This window comes from Hypomesus transpacificus, chromosome 11 (genome assembly GCF_021917145.1).
Source record: "Hypomesus transpacificus isolate Combined female chromosome 11, fHypTra1, whole genome shotgun sequence".
Classification (NCBI taxonomy): Eukaryota; Metazoa; Chordata; class Actinopteri; order Osmeriformes; family Osmeridae; genus Hypomesus; species Hypomesus transpacificus.
In genome coordinates this window covers 3,832,357-3,852,635 of record NC_061070.1, presented here as the reverse complement: position 1 = coordinate 3,852,635, position 20,279 = coordinate 3,832,357, and the positions used below count along the sequence as shown (strand labels likewise).

Sequence of the window (20,279 nt, the reverse complement as noted above, 5' to 3'; positions counted from 1 at the left end):
AGGTGTCCGCAACAACGCTGAAAATGATGGGATGTTGGTCGTCATCGGCCTACGAGCGCTATGTGCGCCCAAACGCGTTGGACATCGTGGAGGCGCAGAAGCAGATGAGCGCTTGAGACCGGCACCTGCGTATGACCATGTTGAGTAATGTTGCGCAGCTGGTACCCAATAAAGGCTTACACTAGACAAAGCTCAGCTACATCCCTACCCTAGGCATAGGTTTGACCCGAACAGGTCCTAGGCTTGTCAACCGTCAAGGTCCTCATGTCTTCTGTGGTCGGGCAGCAAGCAAGCGCTCGAGCTGGGCGAGCGCTCAAGCTGGGCGAGCGCTCAAGCTGGGCGAGCGCCCAAGCTGGGCAAGCGCCCAAGCTAGGCAAGCGCTCAAGCTAGCCACCATTCGGTCCGCAGGCTTCTGGTGGCGGGGTGGCTTCACGTACTGCTAATGTTAGCATGTTTTGGATCTCCACGTAAACATGTTGATCCGCAGATGGGCTCAGACGCACTGAGCAGCATCCTTTGCGATACCCCGGACACCTAGGGATAGCATGCTCCGCTGGCCATCGACTTGTTCCTCATGCAACTTAACATTCCCTGTCGGTGCACGCAGGCACCTTCGCGCACACCCTCAAGATTGCCACTGGCGCTAGAGGGCGGGCCCCAGAGGTAGCAATCAGCCCTGTATGGGTAAGAGCCACCGGATCGTTACCAATGCTAGATATCTGCAGGGTCTCCGTTGCATACGCATGCATGCTGCATGCAGTAGGTCAATCGGTCAGAGGCAGAAAAGGGGAACTCGCGGATAACGGCAGGGATCAGCATGCGCCGACACACACCTCGTTCCTTCCCACTGATAACAGACAGGCACACATAGCTAAACACCGCAAGTTAGCATGGCCTGGGCATCCAGGTACGCTCTGTTGTCGAGTGTACGAGCGGGATGTCATGTGGTCCTCCCGCAACGCGGAAGGAGCGACGCTCCGCTCTACACGTAGTATAGACTGCCGGAGTGTCGGTGTTTTGGGGATTTCACTCGTTGCTCCCTGCCTCATGTCATGCATGCCGCAGTGAGGGCAGGGAGCGCTTCCCCATGTACATCCATTCCGCCAATGTGAACTGAAGTGAGCTGACTTTGCCCAAATCGGAATCCCGTTTGCCCACGGGTCAGGCTGATGGCCGGAGATCTGAGATCTTCTGTACAGCCTCCCAGCACTGGAGTTGCTTTGGTTCCGACTTGTGCGGGCAGGATTATAAAACCAGTGAATCGGTTGATTCAGAACATGACACAGCAATGTGCGAAACACAGAAGCCACTGTAGTTAGGCTGGATCACGCGCACTGAGTTGTGTACAGGAGGAGTAGTGTAGTATTTGTTGTCATACATTAATTTGATGTCAAGTTGCAAGTCACCATTCTAGATACGGAATGTGATTTATATGAGAGGCCGTATAGGCCATATGTCATACTTGGTCTCACATACAACACTATAACTTCTAATATATAGCATTATACTCTCACATATATACCATTATACTCATGCACATCAACGACTTGGTCTCACATATAACACCATAACCTCACATACATGTATACACTATTATACTCTCACACATACTGTTCTGTCCTCCCTGTACTGTGCTGAGTATAGTTTGACAGGCAGCTAAACTCTTCCCACAAACAATCCACCGGAGACGTGTTCCTCCAACATAGTTGGTTTATTGAAAGTGTTAGAAGGTAAAACTGGAGAGAATACATAACGATGTATCAGTGACATGTTGCAAAATAAATACAGAAGCATGTTGATGTACAGATTGGCTTATAAAACAAATAAATCATTAAACTGTACAGTACGAGCAGCTGGGCTATAAAGTACAGCACGGAGTAGAATGCTACATACTTGCTACATACTAGCTCTAGTCTAGTTGAGTCAAACGATACTAAGTGAGCACAAGTATTGTTTCTGAACAAAATGAAGATATTACAGAGACAGCATGCTATATACATTTCTTATTATGAAAGTTTGGACATTTTGAAAACATGAGAAAAGCTCAGTTTTACCTAAAGAAATAAAATTTACTTTGGTAACCTTGACAACCGTATTAAACGGACACAGCTGGAGCTTCGCTAATATTAAACACATAGCATTACATAAGAACAACTTTTACATCAGATATTTATCTTGGGTGAAACCTCAACATTTCAAAACCACAATATCTTACCAAAGATGCTATCAAAGGGGCCAAAAACCATTGATGAACCACAAGCTATGTAGGCATGAACAATTATGATACAGAAGCTGCGTCAACTGAAACATGAAACAATGTAACAAGACGTGAAACACTTGAGAGCAATGACGTCACCATGCCACCCGCACCAGCAACAAACTCAAAACATAACAGCAACAAACTCAAAACATAACACATACACTATTATACTGTCACACCTACACCATTATACTCTCACACATACACTATTATACTCTCACACATACACCATTATACTCTCACGCATACACTACTATACTCTCACACATACACTATTATACTCTCACATATACACCATTATACTCTCACATATACACTATTATACTCTCACACATATACCATTATACTCTCACACATACACTATTATACTCTCACACATATACCATTATACTCTCACACATACACTATTATACTCTCACACATACACCATTATACTTTCACGCATACACTACTATACTCTCACATATACACCATTATACTCTCACATATACATTATTATACAAAAGTATGACAATATGTAAGAGAGATAAATAGAATGTGTGAAACAGAATGATAGGATATGTAAGTAAGATTACTAGTCTATGGGAATAAGCAGGGGCGGTCTTTCCTACAGGCGGTATAGGCGGTCGCCTAGGCCGCCACTCAGAGGGGGGCGCAAAAAAATTCGCAAAAAAACAAACAAAAAAAAGTTTTCTTTCTTTTTTGGGCTGCGCAGTTTTTTTTGGCACCCACTTCTATATCTCCAACCAGTATTTTTACATTCAAAAAGTAAATCTAACATTACGGTAAAATGAGCCAGGTACACGTACCCCTTAAAAAAGGAAGGGGTACGTACCTCCTTGGTGTTATCAGAACATGCTAGCACAGTGAGGCGTTTGGTTAGAGTGTGTGTGTTCAAGAACTTTGAAGAACAAAATAATGAAGAGGCAAAAGCTATCCGGGGCGAAATTTAAGAAGAAAAGAAAGGAAGAATAAGAGAAATGTGCAAAGGCGAAAGGTAAATCCTTTAATTCTGGTACTTATCCTATGATGAATTCCAGATAAGAAAACGTTCATGAATGCGTGAATTGTCCCGGGCACTTAAGTGGAGTTAAGAAGAAAAGATGTACCTCGTTATTGAACGTGTTCCTACTCCCTGTCACATAACCTACTTCTTTAAGGATTTTACAGAGGCGGGTAGCCTATATCAAAAATGATATGTCCATTTATTCTACGTTATACAAAAAAACCACGATTAAAATAGGGGCGCACATATAAACCCAATAGCCAGTGCAGCAACACTACAAATATCTTACTCGTTGCATAGCACACCCAATAATTGCCATGTTCGTCTTCCCTAATGTCCTTAATGCCTAATGAGTGTGCTATGCAACAACTAAGATATTGTAGTCATATTGTAGATTGTAGTGTTGTTGCATTAGGCATTAAGGAAGAACAAACGCGGCAATTTGTCAACAAGTGAGGAATGGTAAAAATCCAAGTGTTGTATTGTCAACTTAAGCGAATGGATTGTATGTAATCTTGCTAGATAGTTAGCTAACGCTAGCTAGCCAGTGACTTCTGACATTCGTTATTGCCATTCAGTTGAAACATCAGTTCAAGTTCAGCTGTTCCGCAATTTGCGTCATTTTCGATGTGTCATGAAATTCTGGTGAATTCCATTTTGTCTAATTTTGTTCAGGTAGATTGATTGCTTAAAATGAGTGAATATGTGCCACAAGTGACCCAGACCTTCTAAGATTGTTGTTTGCCAGGCATCAACAGAACAGAAGACTAAAAAAACATTATTTGCAGGCGATGAGGGAGTGAATGTGACCGTGCACCGTGTGTGCACCGTTGAACAGGGGGGCGTGGCCAAAGCGTAGTTTAGCACAGACTTGACATTTTCTCAGGGATTTTGTTCTTTATTTAATGTTTATTCATCGTTGTGATCGTTGTTGTGTTTATTTGAAAGGAATGCAGTCTTACAGGGCAAAATACCGTTTGAAAGTTGCTATTCCGTTTTCGTGCAATTTTTTTTTAAAACTTTTACACTTTACACTTTTAAAACCACGCCACGAGTGAAGCTCGCCTAGAGCGCCAAATGTGCTAGGACCGCCCCTGTGAATAAGAATAGTTATATGTAGTGCAAGAGAGAATAGTCTATGTGAGAGAGTTTGATTTGAAACGGAAGGCAGTTTGATTGAAAAGGAAGTACTACTGAATTCTCAGTTCCTGATTGGTTTATACATGAAGAAGAAGGATTTTGGGTACATTTAATTAACGCCCACCTTCCCTGTCAAGAGTGACCTGACAAGATGGCAGACAGTGGGCGGCTGAATGAAGCCATATTGGACTAAACAACACAATTTTAAATAGCTCAAATGCAGCAGCATCATTATCAAACATGATAGAACAAACACGACAGCCGTCAACAGGGGCTATTTCTAACCCCAGCTCTAATGTTGACGACGAAATGTGCCGGGTATTCAGACCGGGGTCAGGTGCGCCATCAAGGAGCGGCATCAGCAGCACTTTTTCAGCAGCTAGCGTTAGTTCTAGTGTTAATGCTAGCCAAGTGATGGCGCAACCCCGATACGAAACGCAGCAGTATTTCGGTGGATGGACTTCAAAGGGAAGAAAGAGGTGAGTTTAATAATACAAATTATGGTTACATTTTTCCTGTAGCCGGGAATATTGTTTTATTGAAGCCACCGCTTTTTCCTGCTGCTAAGCTAACATTACCGTTAGGCTAGTTAACATGTGGCGCGATATCATGTCTGCTGGGGCCAATGGATAGTCTGTGATTACAGGGCAGAACACTGGAAAAGTCTCTCCCACTGATAAACACACTTTTGAGCGAAACAAGGCTAACTTTAAAATTAAGAGGAGTAATTATCTGGAAGATCTGTCTTTATTTGCACCTATATGTGCACTTGCTGTTTAAAATATAGAATGTTTTAGTTATACTTGTTCGACTGCAAGTAGAGATTTATGATCTGAAATGAACTGCATCTGTCTGAAAGAGCGTTTCAAAGTGAAACAGTCCCTTGCTAGATGCGTGATTTCGAAATATGTGGCCTCCACAGTGTAAGTAATTTTTCCAAAACAGTAGTTAGCTAGCTTTAGTTAGCTTCTGGGCAAAGTTAGCTAGCATAATAATCGTAGCAGTGCTACTACCATGCTTGTGTTACTTGTTAGCCTTGTTATTTGAACATTTTTAAGCCATACTACTAAGCGTATGTCGCATAGTTTTTGTCCATCGGAAAATATTCCATTGCAATGTTCGAAATTGCATGTATGAGATGTTACGCTGTGAGACCCGCATTCGAACGATCACACGTGTGACACTACTCCCTGACTTAAATCTGTGTCCGTGATCGCTTTTTGTAACCTCTTTAAACCACCTTGTTACCTTCCACCCTATGTGGGTTAGCCTTGCTCCCAGCCCAATTTAGCCCCACCCACAAAAATATATTCTGACTAAAATTATGAATATGACAACGTCAGGCTATATGTGGGTAGCCAATCAGTTAGTTGCAAATCAGCACCCTCATCAGTTAATCCCACACACTTGACCATGAAAAAAAGGACTGTAAGGATGATATGATTGCGGGACTACTCCTACTACTACCAATCCTAATAATAATAATAATGATTGTAATGCCAATTATGATATTCTTTGTGCATTATTTATTTAGGTCTACTACCCAGACTCACCCTAGCTTCAACAAGGATGTTGTATTGCTACCTCATCCAGAATGGAGTGAAGTGTGCAAGCACAAGACAAAAAGAAGGCTTCATGAAAGTGGCTATATTTTAAGTGCCTTTGAAATGAGAAAAATGTGGGACTGCAGGACTGTTATGGCAGAGATTAGGGAAGCCTTCAAGGACAGAATTACTGTGGATGTCGGGTAAATATTCTGAATATTCATGGATAATTCACACATTGTTATGAAATGTAATTAAAATTTGTTATTTTTCAATTTTCTTTCCAGTATTGAACTTTTGATGCCATGTGGAAACAAATTGATTTCCCCAAAGTTGCTCGAAGGACAGGAACTGAATGGCTTTATGATTCATAAAGTATTCAGATTAAAGGCTGTGTACATTAGACCATCAACCATCCTTCCAGTTCCTGTAAGCTTTAAATAAAAAATTATTGTAAAGCAGAGCTCTTTGCTCGGTTTGGAGCACATAGTTTTCATGGTTTGGTCAATTTGTTTAGCCCCTTAAATTTTTTTTGATTGATTTTCTGAGTACATTTTTGTCATTTACATTTCCCTTTTTATGCTTGATTTAGTTTAACAGTTCAGATTCAGAGGATAGTTGCGTAGAAGTTGACGCGTCATCAGCGAATGACCACACAGCTACCACTGTCAATCAGACCAACAACTGTATGACTACAAGGGCTAGGGGAGCCCAACTTGTATCAACACAGCAGGTTTCTAGTTATCCTTTCACAAGGAGACCCAGAGCGAACCAGTCCTCTGCAACACAGCAAGGGTCCATTGGAACCACTGCTGGAGCGAACCAGCATGTGGAAAATGTTACATCAGCCAGCAAATGACGACTACGCAACCTACCTTTCAATCATGGGTTCCATCTCAGATATTTCTTCTGACGATGAGGAATTAAGCCAAGCTATCACGGCCAGTCTCGAGAGTCATGTGTAAGTAACTGGGTAGTATGACATTGTTAAATGAGTAGATGTTATGAGTTAACAACTTTCAGCTATTCTGTGGCAATTTAAGTAAATTTAAGTCAAAACTATTATTTTTCTCTTTCAACATGGCTTCAGAATTCTATATCACTAAATCAGCGCAGGATGTTCTCCTCAGTCTTGCATCCCAAATTATCAGAAACCAAAAATGCTGATTCAACATCAATAGGTCCTCAGTACTGGATGGTGCCATGCGTGGCTTCAAACGACTGTCCTACAATCCCTCATGCCAGATGTACATCAAGTTTTCAGATGATTTGGGAATAGATGAAGAGGCTGTGGACCTCGGTGGTCCTAGGAGATAATTTTTACGATTGCTTATGGAAGCCTTGATACAGTCACTGATGTTTAAAGGAAAGGATGGCAAAATGAATTTGGGTCTGGACAGTTCTGGTAAATGCTATATTTGTGGTCCCAAATATTGATTGCTTTAGATTTCCCATAAACCCAGCCCTCGTTTTGTCCTATTCATGTTATCCTATGTTTTGTCTGTCAATGTTATGTTTTGTCCAGCTTTAAGAGGAGGTCTTGGAAGACTTTGCTGATCCTGACCTGTATGAGAAGGTTAAAAGGGTAATTGGACTTTAAATATATTGTAAAATGCAAACATTGAAGTAAGTATATTTTATTCCATGTGTGATGGCTGCAGCTCAATGGTTAAAGCAAGGTATCACTGGTCGAACAGAAGTGAAGAAAACAATAGCTGCACAAATGGAGGGTTGAGTCTTTGGAGAATCATTATTTTTCCAATGCAGAAAGTGCATGTTTTTTAGGTAATTTAAATTAATATAATTGAATAAAATATAAAACGAAGATTTGATGCACAGGATTAATGAATCTGGGGTGTCCCACACTAATGGTCAGAATAAAGAGTTATAACTAACCTGGGCTGCGTTTCCCGATAACGATGGATCGTAGCAACAATCGAGCAAAAAATTAAACCATCAATATTTCTTACGTGCATTTGCCAAACATGCTCGTAAGGAGTAGGCTAATCTATGCGCTTTCAAGAGCTACAATTTTTCAAGAGACACTTAAGCTACGGTGTCTTTGGGAATGGCCCGTAAAACTAATATTTGTCCTACGATGGATTCTACGATCAATTTAGGCTTACGACGCTTTCGGGAAACACAGCCCAGTCTGATGTATTCTGAAATGTGTGGCATTTTTAGCAGTGAAGCAAATTTATTAAACATACTGTCTGTTTGCAGTCTTGTTTGCTTATCCATGCGTGAAAATCTCAAAAATATTTGCAAATTTTTTATTTTGTTCCTTCCCTTTTGTGCATAGTTTTTTTAGGTGTCAGAATGTACATCTTTGGATGATCTGTTACACGCCACAGAACCAATGCAAGATTACCTGGCAAATGCTGGGTGTCTCAGGCCCTTTAAAGGCATAGAAGACAGAGATCTACTTGTTCAAGACATCCTCATGTTTCAGGTTGTCCACAGAGTCTGTGGGGCACTTGAAAGGTCTGTGTCACACTATTGTTAAGAAACCAAATTAGTGAGATTGTTATTACATTAATACTAACCCTAAAAACTATTTGGCAATATCTGCTGCTTTTCAAATAGAAGAACATCAAAACATATGAGGATATTTTTATTTTGTGTAGTGGTAAAAGTGTATTTTTTTAAGGGTTTCTTTTCTATTAGGCCTACCAGAACTGTACAAGAATAACTCAAAGAAAAACAGTTGATAGTCTGTTTGTAAAGTAGGCTGTAAAATAAGCTATTTACCGACAATGCAACAATTATTTTTTCACAATTAAGACATATTACACCTAGAAAATCAAAACTTGAAACAAGAGAGACCTTTTTACCTGATTATTCAAAAATGTACTGGTAGCTAACAAAACTGGAACTGAACTGGATTTCATTTTCTTTTTTAATGTATTTAAGATGATCAAATATCATTGACTTATGTTTTGGCAGAAATGTCATCCTATTTTCTGATAGCATCTTGAATTTTCTAGCTCTATCTGCATTAGTAATACAAATCATCTCTGCCCATCGCTATCCTAAAAATAAATGATTTATTGAACTCGTAAAACAAATGCCTCTTCGCTCAATTGGATAGACCTACAACCAATCATAGCAACGTAATATGTTGTTTGTTGAAAACAAATTCAACCCAAGCGCTCTTTCGTGACGTTGATTACGTTACTGTTGATCATCTGTCCATCATCGTATAAAGCCCGCCCTGGCAATTTCATTGGTCCGTCCCGATTCTGGTTTTCTGTAGTTGTCCCCAATAGGAGTAGCCTGACGTTGTCATACTCATAATTCTAGTCAGAATATGAGTCTGAGAACTCTCTGTTGGGCTTTGATTACGAGGCGTGTTTCAAACGAGCCTGGAAAACAAATGCCTCTTCGCTCAATTGGATAGATCTACAACCAATCAAAGCAACAAAGTATGTGACGTATGTTAAGCGTATGTTAAGCGACGCATAGTTGTTGTCAACAGAACTAAACTGAGAGGCAGCTAAATCTTTAATGACTAAACTGCAAGCAGACTTGAAGTATGCTTGAAGAATGAATACAAACGATTTTTGCCGGTTTTGTAAAATTAATTTAAGGGTAGGGGGAGTACTTGTTCACACGGTCAACCTTTTTGAGCGAAACAATAAAGGGCAATGCATATACGAACAAGTTCTCCGTTTAGGATTACAACTCCACAAAAGAAAAGGAGAAACCACAATGGCCACTGGGTTTTCATTGTGTCCCATCTTCTTCGCAACCATCGGGGCCAGCTGATAATTTAAACTTTTACCGAATCACGTAGGAAGGACGGCAAAAACATATTTTCCATCGACAAATGCCTTGATTGCGTCTCTCTGTTCCTCTTTCAAAATTAATGCGCTGTCGATGTCTTCTAAAACAGACTCGATGGAAGAATCATAACATCCCAGGGGGCTGTTGCACAAAAGTAGAATAAAGAAATCCAGGATAACTGAAAAAGCGCAGCTTGACTTAGTGTGATCCGCTCATCGCGGCTTATTCGGTTGCACATTTGCCAAGCCAGGATGAGAAGGTGCCGCTTTGTCAATTCAGGTGTACATAGTTGGGATAAGTGCACCTTGACGGATTTCTTTAATTGACCACGGTATCATCACAAATTCACTGATGCAGAAATGGAGAAGACGCGTGCAGCATATTTTTCTCCCGCTGAGCAGCAATTATTAATGACAATTTATGAAGAAGTGAAGCATATAATATGCAAAAAGGGTAACACGGCAGCCGTCATTAAACAGCGAGAACAAGCCTGGCAGACAATTGCTGACCGACTGAATGCGTAAGGATTTTAAAATATCTACTTTGAACGTTGTACACTGTTTTAATTGCTTTTAATATGTTTTATGTGTTGTATTTTGCTGTATTTTGGGTTGTATTGCTGAAGGCCTAGCTGTGTTTATCTGCTAAATGTTCTGGTTTTACTGTAAAGTGTCTTTGAGTAGTCTAGGCACTAAGCTATATAAATAAGTTATTATTATTTAGACTATTGTCCCTCAAAGGTCAGCAGAGGGAATTCATGTTCCTTGGGAATTTATAGTATGTACAACCATATGCACAAATCTCTATAAACTGTGTCTAATTCTAAATATCTTTCTACAATTAATGTTCATACAGAACAAACATGACTGGACAAAAGCGAACTTGGCAACAAGTCAATATAAAATACAAAAACATTTTGCAGTCTGGTAAGTGCCTCAACAGTTTGCAAATTTTATGTAGAAATTAGATGCCTGCTCACATATTTTATTTAAACTGATTTTAACAGTGAAGAAGAAGACTCATTTGTCTGGCACTGGGGGAGGGCCACCAGCTCCAGGCTTCACCCCAGCAGAGGAATTGGCCCTTGTGTTAAATAAAGGAAGGCCTGTGATGGAAGGGATTCAGGGTGGGACAGCTACTGACTGTGTTCCACCTACAGAAACTGCCCTCCTCATACATGTACATTTTCCAGTACTGCATATCAAACACAATCATTCATTTATACGGGTATATGTGGACAGTCTGACCTTTCAGTGTCCGGCGACACAGTTACACTCCTGCCACCAGACGAAGATCCAGTGAGTATTATTCGTTAAAAGCACAAAGCTTGGCACATTGTGTCAATACAAATTATATTCAACATGGCAGGGGGAAGGAACTTCTGCAGTATGGGAAGGGGCTTCTTCAGATGATGACGAGGAGACTGTGTCACTGGACTCCAGAAGGCCTGAGGTATCATGTCAATTGTATCGAAATGCATATTTAGCCCATAATGGGTGAGAAGTCAGTTTATTCTTTGATCCAGAAGGGCAATTTGTATAAAGCAAGAAGACATCACATGAGAATACAACACAAACCACACAACAATTAACACAATAAAAGTATTTTATATAGCATTCATATTTGTAACAGGATCCAGACAGAGTACAGCCTGACAGCCAGCTTGGCAACATAGTAAGTATGGGCTCTAAAGTAAATCTAAATGATACATAATTCCTGCTGTGCTAATCAATGGGTGGTTTACAGAATTCACAAACTGTCAGATGTCTGTACAGTCAACATCTCAAAAAACAAATTGAGCTGGCAGAAACACAGGTTGCCCTCAATAAAAGGAGTCTCCAGGATCTGGACCTTGGTATTGAAATAAAGAAAAAGAAACTGAGGAAACTGGATCTGGAGATAAAGAAACTAGAAAAAGAAGTAAATGACTTCAATCCATACTTCAAGCATATCTGTAAAACAATGTATTAATTATGTTTTTCTCCCCAGCTCTCCTAAGGACAAGACAATAAAATCTGTCATCTAAAATAATTGATGGTTTAATTGATTGGTCTCTAACTAGCCTGCCATTGATGTCATCTGGGAATATAGCTGCATTGTCCCACTCAAGCTCTGGTGCCAGTGCAGGACTCCTTTCCCTTCTCAGATAGGCAACATTGTGTAGGACAGTGCAGGCTACAGTGATGTCACATGCCCTGTCTGGGGTGACCCTCAGGTGGTGGAGACACTGAAAACGGGATTTGAGAAGGCCAAATGCCATTTCAATTCGGGACCTTGTTCTTGCATGGGCAAGATTGTATTCTTGTTGTGCTGCTGTCTGAGGGTCTGCTAGGGGAGTGAAAAGGTACGTCTCACAGGCGTAACCCTTGTCTCCCAGAAGAACGCCAGAGAATTCACCTGAGAATACAAAATGTAATCATTACAACTACACAAACACAATTGCGTCAAATGGTTTACTTATCACCGAAATGTGTGTGGCCTACCTTGTGATAGTCGCTGGCAAATGGTACTCGACCTAAAAACTCGGGACTCATGGACAGACCCAGGCCACTTTGCCTCCACATTAGTGAAGATGCAGGCAGCATCACAGATCATCTGAAAAGTGATGGTGCCTGTTCATTATACATTTAATGCACAAAATACATTTTGGCTATAGTTGACAGTAGAGCTAATTAAATCATTTTTACCTGAACATTGATACTGTGGACGGATTTTCGATTGACATAATCTCCCTCATGGGCCCCTGAGGGGCGTTTAATGCGGATGTGTGTGCAGTCCAAAGCACCAATGACATTAGGGAAACCTGTAACACAAAGTAGTCTGAGTATCTGGTGACTGTTCTAAAGTAACAATTTTTTGTAATCTATAATTTATGTTACCTGCAATCTTGTGGAAATCCTCTTTGATGTAGCACGTTCTTCTGTGGCCAGGGAAGGTAATGAAGATGTGTGCCAAGGACTTCAGTGCCAAACACACACTTCTGACCGTTCGGCAAATAGTACCTTTATTTACCGTCTCGGCATCTCCCACGGCATATAAAAACATGCCACTTGCAAAAAAGCGCAGTGCCACACAGACCATCTGTGGGATGGTAAGAGCATGGCTTCGCCCTGTGCGGTGTTAAATTTTGGGACCCAGCAGCCTGCACAAATAACGGATCCCATCTCCAGAAAACCTATATCTCTCATGCAGGTACTCGTCAGAAAAAGCTAAGGGTCAGATCTGTCTCGAAACACCCTCTCACGTCTGAAAGCACGTCTCAGTATCAGTGCTTCGTTGTCCAACACGTCGTTAAGAAATGGGCATGCCATGGTGCAAGAAGAAACACAGGTGAATAGGACTTTATATAGCCCATCGCCCTCATCACTGACTTTATTGAAATCACCGTTGCAACTTCGTCAACCATTTATAACCATCTAAACAACTGCAATAGTAGGGTTTAAAATCTAACTTGTGACAGCAATAATGACAAGTAGGCCTAATGCATGTTAATAAAAATAGATCCAAACACAGAAGACAACGGAATAACTGTTAAAAACGTTTATTTCGGATCAGAGCAGCAGCTGATTTAACACATGAGACTACAGAATTAATCTTAGCCTGGCTGTTAGCCTGCTCTGGAGCAGGCTAGCTGCAAAGAATAAATCTCCATGGTTACTTGGCTGGGTTTAATTCAACCTGCTTTCGTGCAACCAACTCAAAGCTAAATTCATCCAGGATAACTTGAATATCCCGACTTAATCCCTTATCCTGGTTTCGTGCAATAGCCCTCAGATCTCCAGCGGTAGCCATGTTTGTTCAAAACAAATTCAACTCAAGCGCTCTTTTGTGTCGTGGGTGATTACGTTACTGTTGATCATCTGTCCATCATCGTATAAAGCCCGCCCTGGCAATTTCATTGGTTCGCCCAGATTCTGGTTTTCTGTAGTTGGTCCCCAATACGAGACCCTCCAGACCCAACTTCCCGACCAAATTTTTTTGGGGGCGGGGAGAAGTTGGGCTGGCAGCCAGGCTACAATACGAGACCCTCCAGACCCAATTTCCCGAACAAATTTGTTTTGGGCGGGTAGAAGTTGGGCTGGCAGCCAGGCTACCATGAACCATCTGCACTCACTGCTGACATAATGGATCACCTTTTCCACATCCACCTGTCTCAAGTGGGAAGCAACAAGAGAAATGCAGAGGAACTTGTGGTACCATTTTGGAGGGACTACCTGCAGAATGTTGAAGGTTAATACTTTAGCTAGTTATGGCACCGTCTCTCATGCTATTGGTCACTCCTGGTGTACACAATATTGAAGAATGAAAAAACATTTAAACTATGACTTTCACAGTTTTTGACAAATTGTCTATTTCCTTCTCTCATTTCCATTCACTATTTGTTATAAAGGTGCATCTAAAAAAAGTTGATTTTAGTAATTCAATTCAAAAAGTGAAACTCCTTTATTATATAGATTCATTACACACAGACTGATATTTCAAGTGTTTATTTTGATGATCATAACTGACAACTAAATGAGAATCCAAAATTCAGTTTCTCAGAAAATCTGAAGATTACTTAAGACCAATAAAAAAAAGGATTTTTAACACAAATGTTGGACTACTGGAAAAGTATGAACATGTACAACACTCAATACTTAGTCGGGGCTCCTTTTGCATGTATGACTGCAGCAATGCGGCGTGGCATGGATGCGATCAATCTGTGGCACTGCTGAGGTGTTGTGGAAGCCCAGGTTGCTCTGATAGCGGCCCTCAGCTCTTCTGCATTGTTGGGTCTGGTGTCTCGCACCTTCCTCTTACATTTACATTTATGCATTTAGCAGACGCTTTTATCCAAAGCGACTTCCAAGAGAGAGCTTTACAAAGGAGCATAGGTCACTGATCATAACGACGAGGTAGTCCCAAACATTGCGAGCAGCCAAAACATGAAGCATACATTGTGAAAAACTAAACAAGTGCCAAAAGGGAAGACCCATAAGAGCATGCAGTTATACAAATTACAACAACGTGAACCACAAAATAGTGCAGGACTGTACCTGTAGAAGAACAATCAATAGTAAAATATTTCACAGCGAGTACAAGACTTAAATTTGTTATAACTAACCTACAAGAGCAACAAGTCACTCAATAACAGTCATTGTGATCCTGAAGGAAACTAACAACAGGTGTCCAGCCAAGCATTCCTAAGTGCCGTTGTACTCCCAGAACAAGTGTGTCTTGAGCCTTTTCTTGAAGATTCTCTATGGGGTTTAGGTCAGGCGAGTTTGCTGGCCAATTAAGCAAAGGGATACCATGGTCCTTAAACCAGGTACTGGTACCTTTGGCAGTGTGTGCAGGTGCCAAGTCCTGCTGGAAAATGAAATCCACATCTCCATAAAGCTGGTCAGCAGAGGGAAGCATGAAGTGCTCGAAAACTTCCTGGTAGACGGCTGCGCTGACCTTGAACCTGAGAAAACACAGAGGACCAACACCAGCAGATGACAAGGCACCCCAAACCATAGATATATATAAACACTAGATGTCTCGTCCGCGTTGCCGGACAACGGAGTCGAACGTCCGCACATGGCGGCCATCTTGCTACAGGGAAGATAACATTACGTTGGTGCTACATGTACTTTTAAAATGACCATTACTCAATTTTCTAGCTCAATAACTAGCTCAATTTTCAACCGATTTTTTTACGGTTTGGTTTGCCATCTACGTCAGAGATGTAGCTATGCCACTGCACACTTCTCTTGAGTTCTAAGTTCTGCACACTTCTAGAAATTGCAGAACTTCAAGAGATTTACATTTTGATTTCAACTTCTACATCCGGCATTTAGTCTCCCATGATATTTTTCCTCTACACCAACCAATCTCCTAAACATCGAGTCAAGATCAGTCCCTGTGTAGTTAGCCTCAGTAAGAAACTTTCATTGGGTAGACAGTGCGGTGACAAAATACTCACAAAACACTAATTCTAATTATTTGTTTACAACATTTATTGTGGAGTATGTTGTAAATTAAGGCAAATATATGAAACTATTATTTTCCAAATTAGTGAAAAGCTGGTCTTTAAACGTTAAGATGACTTAACCGCAGTCCATAAATGAATTAAAGCACTGAAAAATGCCAGCAAACATCGTTAATAAAAGAGAAAGCCATAGGTTAGGGTTCTCCAACCCTGCTCCTCGAGGGCCACTGTCCTGCATGTTTTAGATGCTTCCCTGCTCCAGCACACCCGATTTGAATGAATGGTCATTACCCGGCTTCCACAGAGCTTGATAACAACCCAATAATTTGAAAGAGGTGTGCTGGAGCAGGGAAACATCTAAAACATGCAGGACAGCGGCCCTTGAGTACCAGGATAGGAGAATCATGCTCTAAAATAAAAAAAATCTGTGGTTGGTGTAACTTCTGAAACAATTTAGCCATTTATGAACTTACTAACTTAATAAACCAGTGTTATGACTTTGAATTGAGAGTATGAATGAGAAACAATCTCAAGATGATTTTACTTCCAGGTTCTAACAGTGTAAAATGTGAAGGGTCTGAAACCTTTGTGAGACCACTGTTTGACAACTAAACAAACAAACAAACAAAAAAGTCTGTAGTCTTGACATTCAGAACGGTTGAAAGAGTTGCAATGTGCTTTCTCAGTTTCGTTGAGGTTAGTGCTTTGCGGTATTTGACATCAACACATTCATGCACAAACTGTCTTATGCAGTCTCAACCCCTGATGTAATTAACTAATTTGGCAACGCAAACAAGAATCCAGTGGTGTTCTTTCAGCACACCACGTTTTTCTTGCATCTAAATGAAAATATCGAGCAATTCCCTCATCAGTGGAGTGAGAAAAACAGGGACTTCCTGCTAGCATAATTTCCTTTCGCATCATGGGAAGTGTATGGTTAAGGCACGCCTCAGTCTCTACTCCCACAGCAGGAGCCTGCAAGATAGAAAAGCCAGAACTCATTAAGATCTGGTCAAGATCGTTGAAATGGATATCTACAAATGTCACAACTAAAACCAATTTCTGAATTAGCATCACTTAAAGCTAGTTGCACGACATGGTCTTTTCTAGATGTCTCAATAACACACAGGGGGCTGCAATGGATCACATACAAAATCTTGGTTATAAACATGCAACAGCTCAGGATGCGCGACCTGATGCCTAACAACTGGAGTTTCGATACTGAAAGTCATTTCCTTTCGCATAATCATGGGAAGTTGTATGGTGAAGGCACGCCTCCGTCTCTTCTCCCACAGCAGGAGCAAGTGTGTTTGTCACCTGGAGTTTTAGATAAAAAAAACAAATAACTAACAGATCAGATCATAGAGCTGAGAGACATGGATATCCACATACACATATATAAAGAGCTATATATTTTTATTGATAGTTGACTTCCTTTTACCATCGAGAGAAATACAAATTGGCTGGACTAGACTATACGTGTTCAAACACTATAAATTATCAAAATATGCAACCATATCCTTTATCTAATCACTCACTTTTTCACGCCATGGCCATTTTGAATCCCCATAGTTGTAATTGATTTCAGTCCCTGCTTCTATTGTTTGTACAACAAATAGGCACAAATGTTGCATGCCATTTACTAAGATTGTTTTCCTTATGCAGTTTGGAGATTTGTGGTTCTCATTTACTAATCTTCCAAGAAATCCATCTTCCCTGGTTGCAATAATACTAAAAAGGTAAAATAAGAGTATCCATTAATTGTTTTAATAGCCATTTAAACTACGTAGCACATTAACTCTGACTGCATGATGTGATGGGAGGATGCCATGGTCTAGATAAAGCTCTTTCCATTAACCTAAAGTATCAATGCTCAATCTGTGATTGCTGTTATAATCAAAAACGGATTCACTGAGCAGGTGATTAAAATATTGTTGCTTTCATTTTTAACTATTCAAACCTGTTGTTTTAGATCTGAACTACTTTAAAAAAGTCCCTGATGTCTACAAAACATTTAGCTTGACATGCTTACCACCAGTTACGTTTCTGCCATTCAAATTCAAACAGAAAAGTACACTAAGTAGTTTCTTGACTGGCTTTCTTCCAATGATAAAAGTTCACCCCTGTACTCCAACACGAAAGCACCCGATTGAATGGGCTGGGTGGTGAACACTCCTCTACCTATAAGGTCACAAATAAATGTACATGGCTGTTTGCATCATGGGTTCGATCAGGCGCCAAACACATACAATTATAAACATAGTTACAACGAACAACTTGGATTCTTCCTGAAAGTTGCGTACAATTTGAAAATTGACATGGTATAGAGACATGTATATTAAGTTCAAATAAGTTAATTGAAACAATAGCCTGTTTTTAAATAACAAATATGCTACCTTTGTACCTATCAATGAATCTTTCCACAAACAATGGCTTGTCCCTCCATGACTAAATGTGTGAAGTTGCCTCATCAACAGGCCGCATCCTCTTCCTTTTGATCATTGCGTGTCTGTGGAGTTTTAAATCATTACACAGGTATCCAACATAACCTTTTGATAACTTATCAAATGGATGTCCAACATCAAACCCCAAATTACCTTTAGATCACTCATGCAAACTCGAAATGATTAAGGCCAGGTACCCCATTTTGTTTAATCACATCAGAATGAGATGCTTCAGGTCTGCCTGTAATTTGTTCACACACCATGAAGGGGAACATCCATGTGCAAATACATCCCCCTAACACCACTATCTTATCTATTGTATCTATTTTATCAATCTATCTATCTCTCCAATCAGTCTATCAATCCCCCCAATCAATCCATCTATCTCTCAATCAATCCCCCCACCCCCAATGTACCTATCGATCCCCTCAAACTATCATTCTATCTCACCCCCGATCCCCCTCCATCTCGGTCTAACTATCTTAGCTTAGTTTGGTGGTGCTAAACAACTACCCCGCTTATCATTACTACCCTCGGTGATGCAGTTGAACTCAAAAGCACTACTCAACAATAGGTGTACAAGTGCTTTCGACTAAAATTGCATAAATGATTGTAATAATTAATGCGTGTTCTCTCTATCACTTCAGTGAGTTAGCATTAGCTAAATCGCTAGCTTTAGCTTAACAGCCTGGTGTATGGATGATTATATATAGCCTAATGGCCTAGCAAGCCAACTAATAATTACCACCTTCATTAGCTAATGCAATTTCACGTTACTTGATGTTTAGTAGTGCTGTGAGTAAAACTGATTTAGCAAAATTTGAAACAATTCCCTGGCTTTACAGCTAGCTAGCTGTCGTGATATAGCTAGCCAACTAATAATTACTAGCCTATCTTCCTGAATGCAATTTCACTCTAAAGCACCACGACATATCATACATACACATCTTAGTAAGATGATCTTACTACTCACCTCCATTTTAGATTTGCTGTGAAGACGTGGTTCCACGGACAAAGAAGTAAGTTGCTCTCTCAAACGCCATTAGGTCTTTAAGTACCAAACACGAGGCCACCCACTAACACACCCACACACAACACACACACTAACGCACGCACACACAGCACACACTCGCACGCACGCACATACAGTTGAGACTTCTGATTCACAGTTGTACAAGTGCTACTCTGTGTCACTAGTTGTGATTGTGACACCACATGTGAGGGACATCCTCCCTGTGCTGTTATACTGTAGCTCTGTATGTGTGGACATGTGTGTGTGGGTTTGCAGCAAAGTGTATGTATGTGTGTGTCCGTGTGTGTGTGTGGTTTGTGTCTGAGTGTGTGTGTTCGTGTGTGTGCATTTAGGTCGCTGAGTGTGTGCCCCAGATTGTAAACAATTGCATTATTTGTTTGCGTGCAATTGTCTGTGTGTATTCACACAGCTGTGAGATGTAACATATTAGATAAACTCCACTTTTCAATCAGACCAAAGCCATTAGCTCTGACGTCTTAGCTAAGTGTCACAAAGCTCCAGAGAGTTGGGAGGGATTTGAGCTTTGGCAACAACAATTAGGTCTGATTACAGTGTTCAGACAAAGAGATGACACTCTTTCATCTTTCGTCCTTGAGTTATGAGAGACCCACACTCAGCGTCCCAATGGCTTACTGAAATGACTGAGCACTTTATTGTCTTTGTCTTGTACATGTTGAATAGTATGTGTTTGATTAGGATGGGATCTCCCTCTCTGTTTCTTTTTCATCTCTCTTTCCCCCCCATCCCTCCATTCTTCCAGGGCTGTCTCGCTGGTAGACACAAACAGAAGCCGGACAGTATTCTTCTCTGATCCGTCATTTCCTGGTTTTCTAAGACCTCCCGCTCTTGCTCCCACTGTCACCGACACCTCAGTTTGCAGCCTTCCTCCCTCCTCCTCCCTCCTCTGTCCTCCCTCTTCCTCCTGCCTTCTCCCTCCTCTGTCCTCCCCCTTCCTCCTGCCTTCTACCTCCTCTGTCCTCCCCCTTCCTCCTGCCTTCTCCCTCCTGCTTCCTCTCCCTGCCACATCCTCTTCCCTCCTCCTCCCTCGTCACTACTGCTTGCCTCCACACTCCTCCCCTCTACACCTGCTTCCTCCCATCTGCCTCCTCCTCC

General features: G+C 41.0%; 1 long non-coding RNA gene and 1 pseudogene across 2 annotated transcripts; both read right to left on the bottom strand.

The window, feature by feature from the left end:
• Nucleotides 1-711: 711 nt before the first annotated feature.
• Nucleotides 712-13,181, bottom strand: LOC124473698 (annotated as a pseudogene).
• A 2,838-nt stretch (nt 13,182-16,019) lies between these two features.
• On the bottom strand, nt 16,020-19,319 carry LOC124473873. Of its 2 annotated transcripts, XR_006956748.1 has the most exons (6): nt 19,107-19,319; nt 18,287-18,374; nt 18,094-18,198; nt 17,722-17,870; nt 17,228-17,420; nt 16,020-17,006 (listed from the first exon to the last, which is right to left on the bottom strand). It is a non-coding gene; the product is annotated as an uncharacterized LOC124473873 (long non-coding RNA). The 2 variants fall into 2 exon arrangements; XR_006956747.1 differs by lacking the exon at nt 18,287-18,374.
• Between the last annotated feature and the right edge of the window lie 960 nt (nt 19,320-20,279).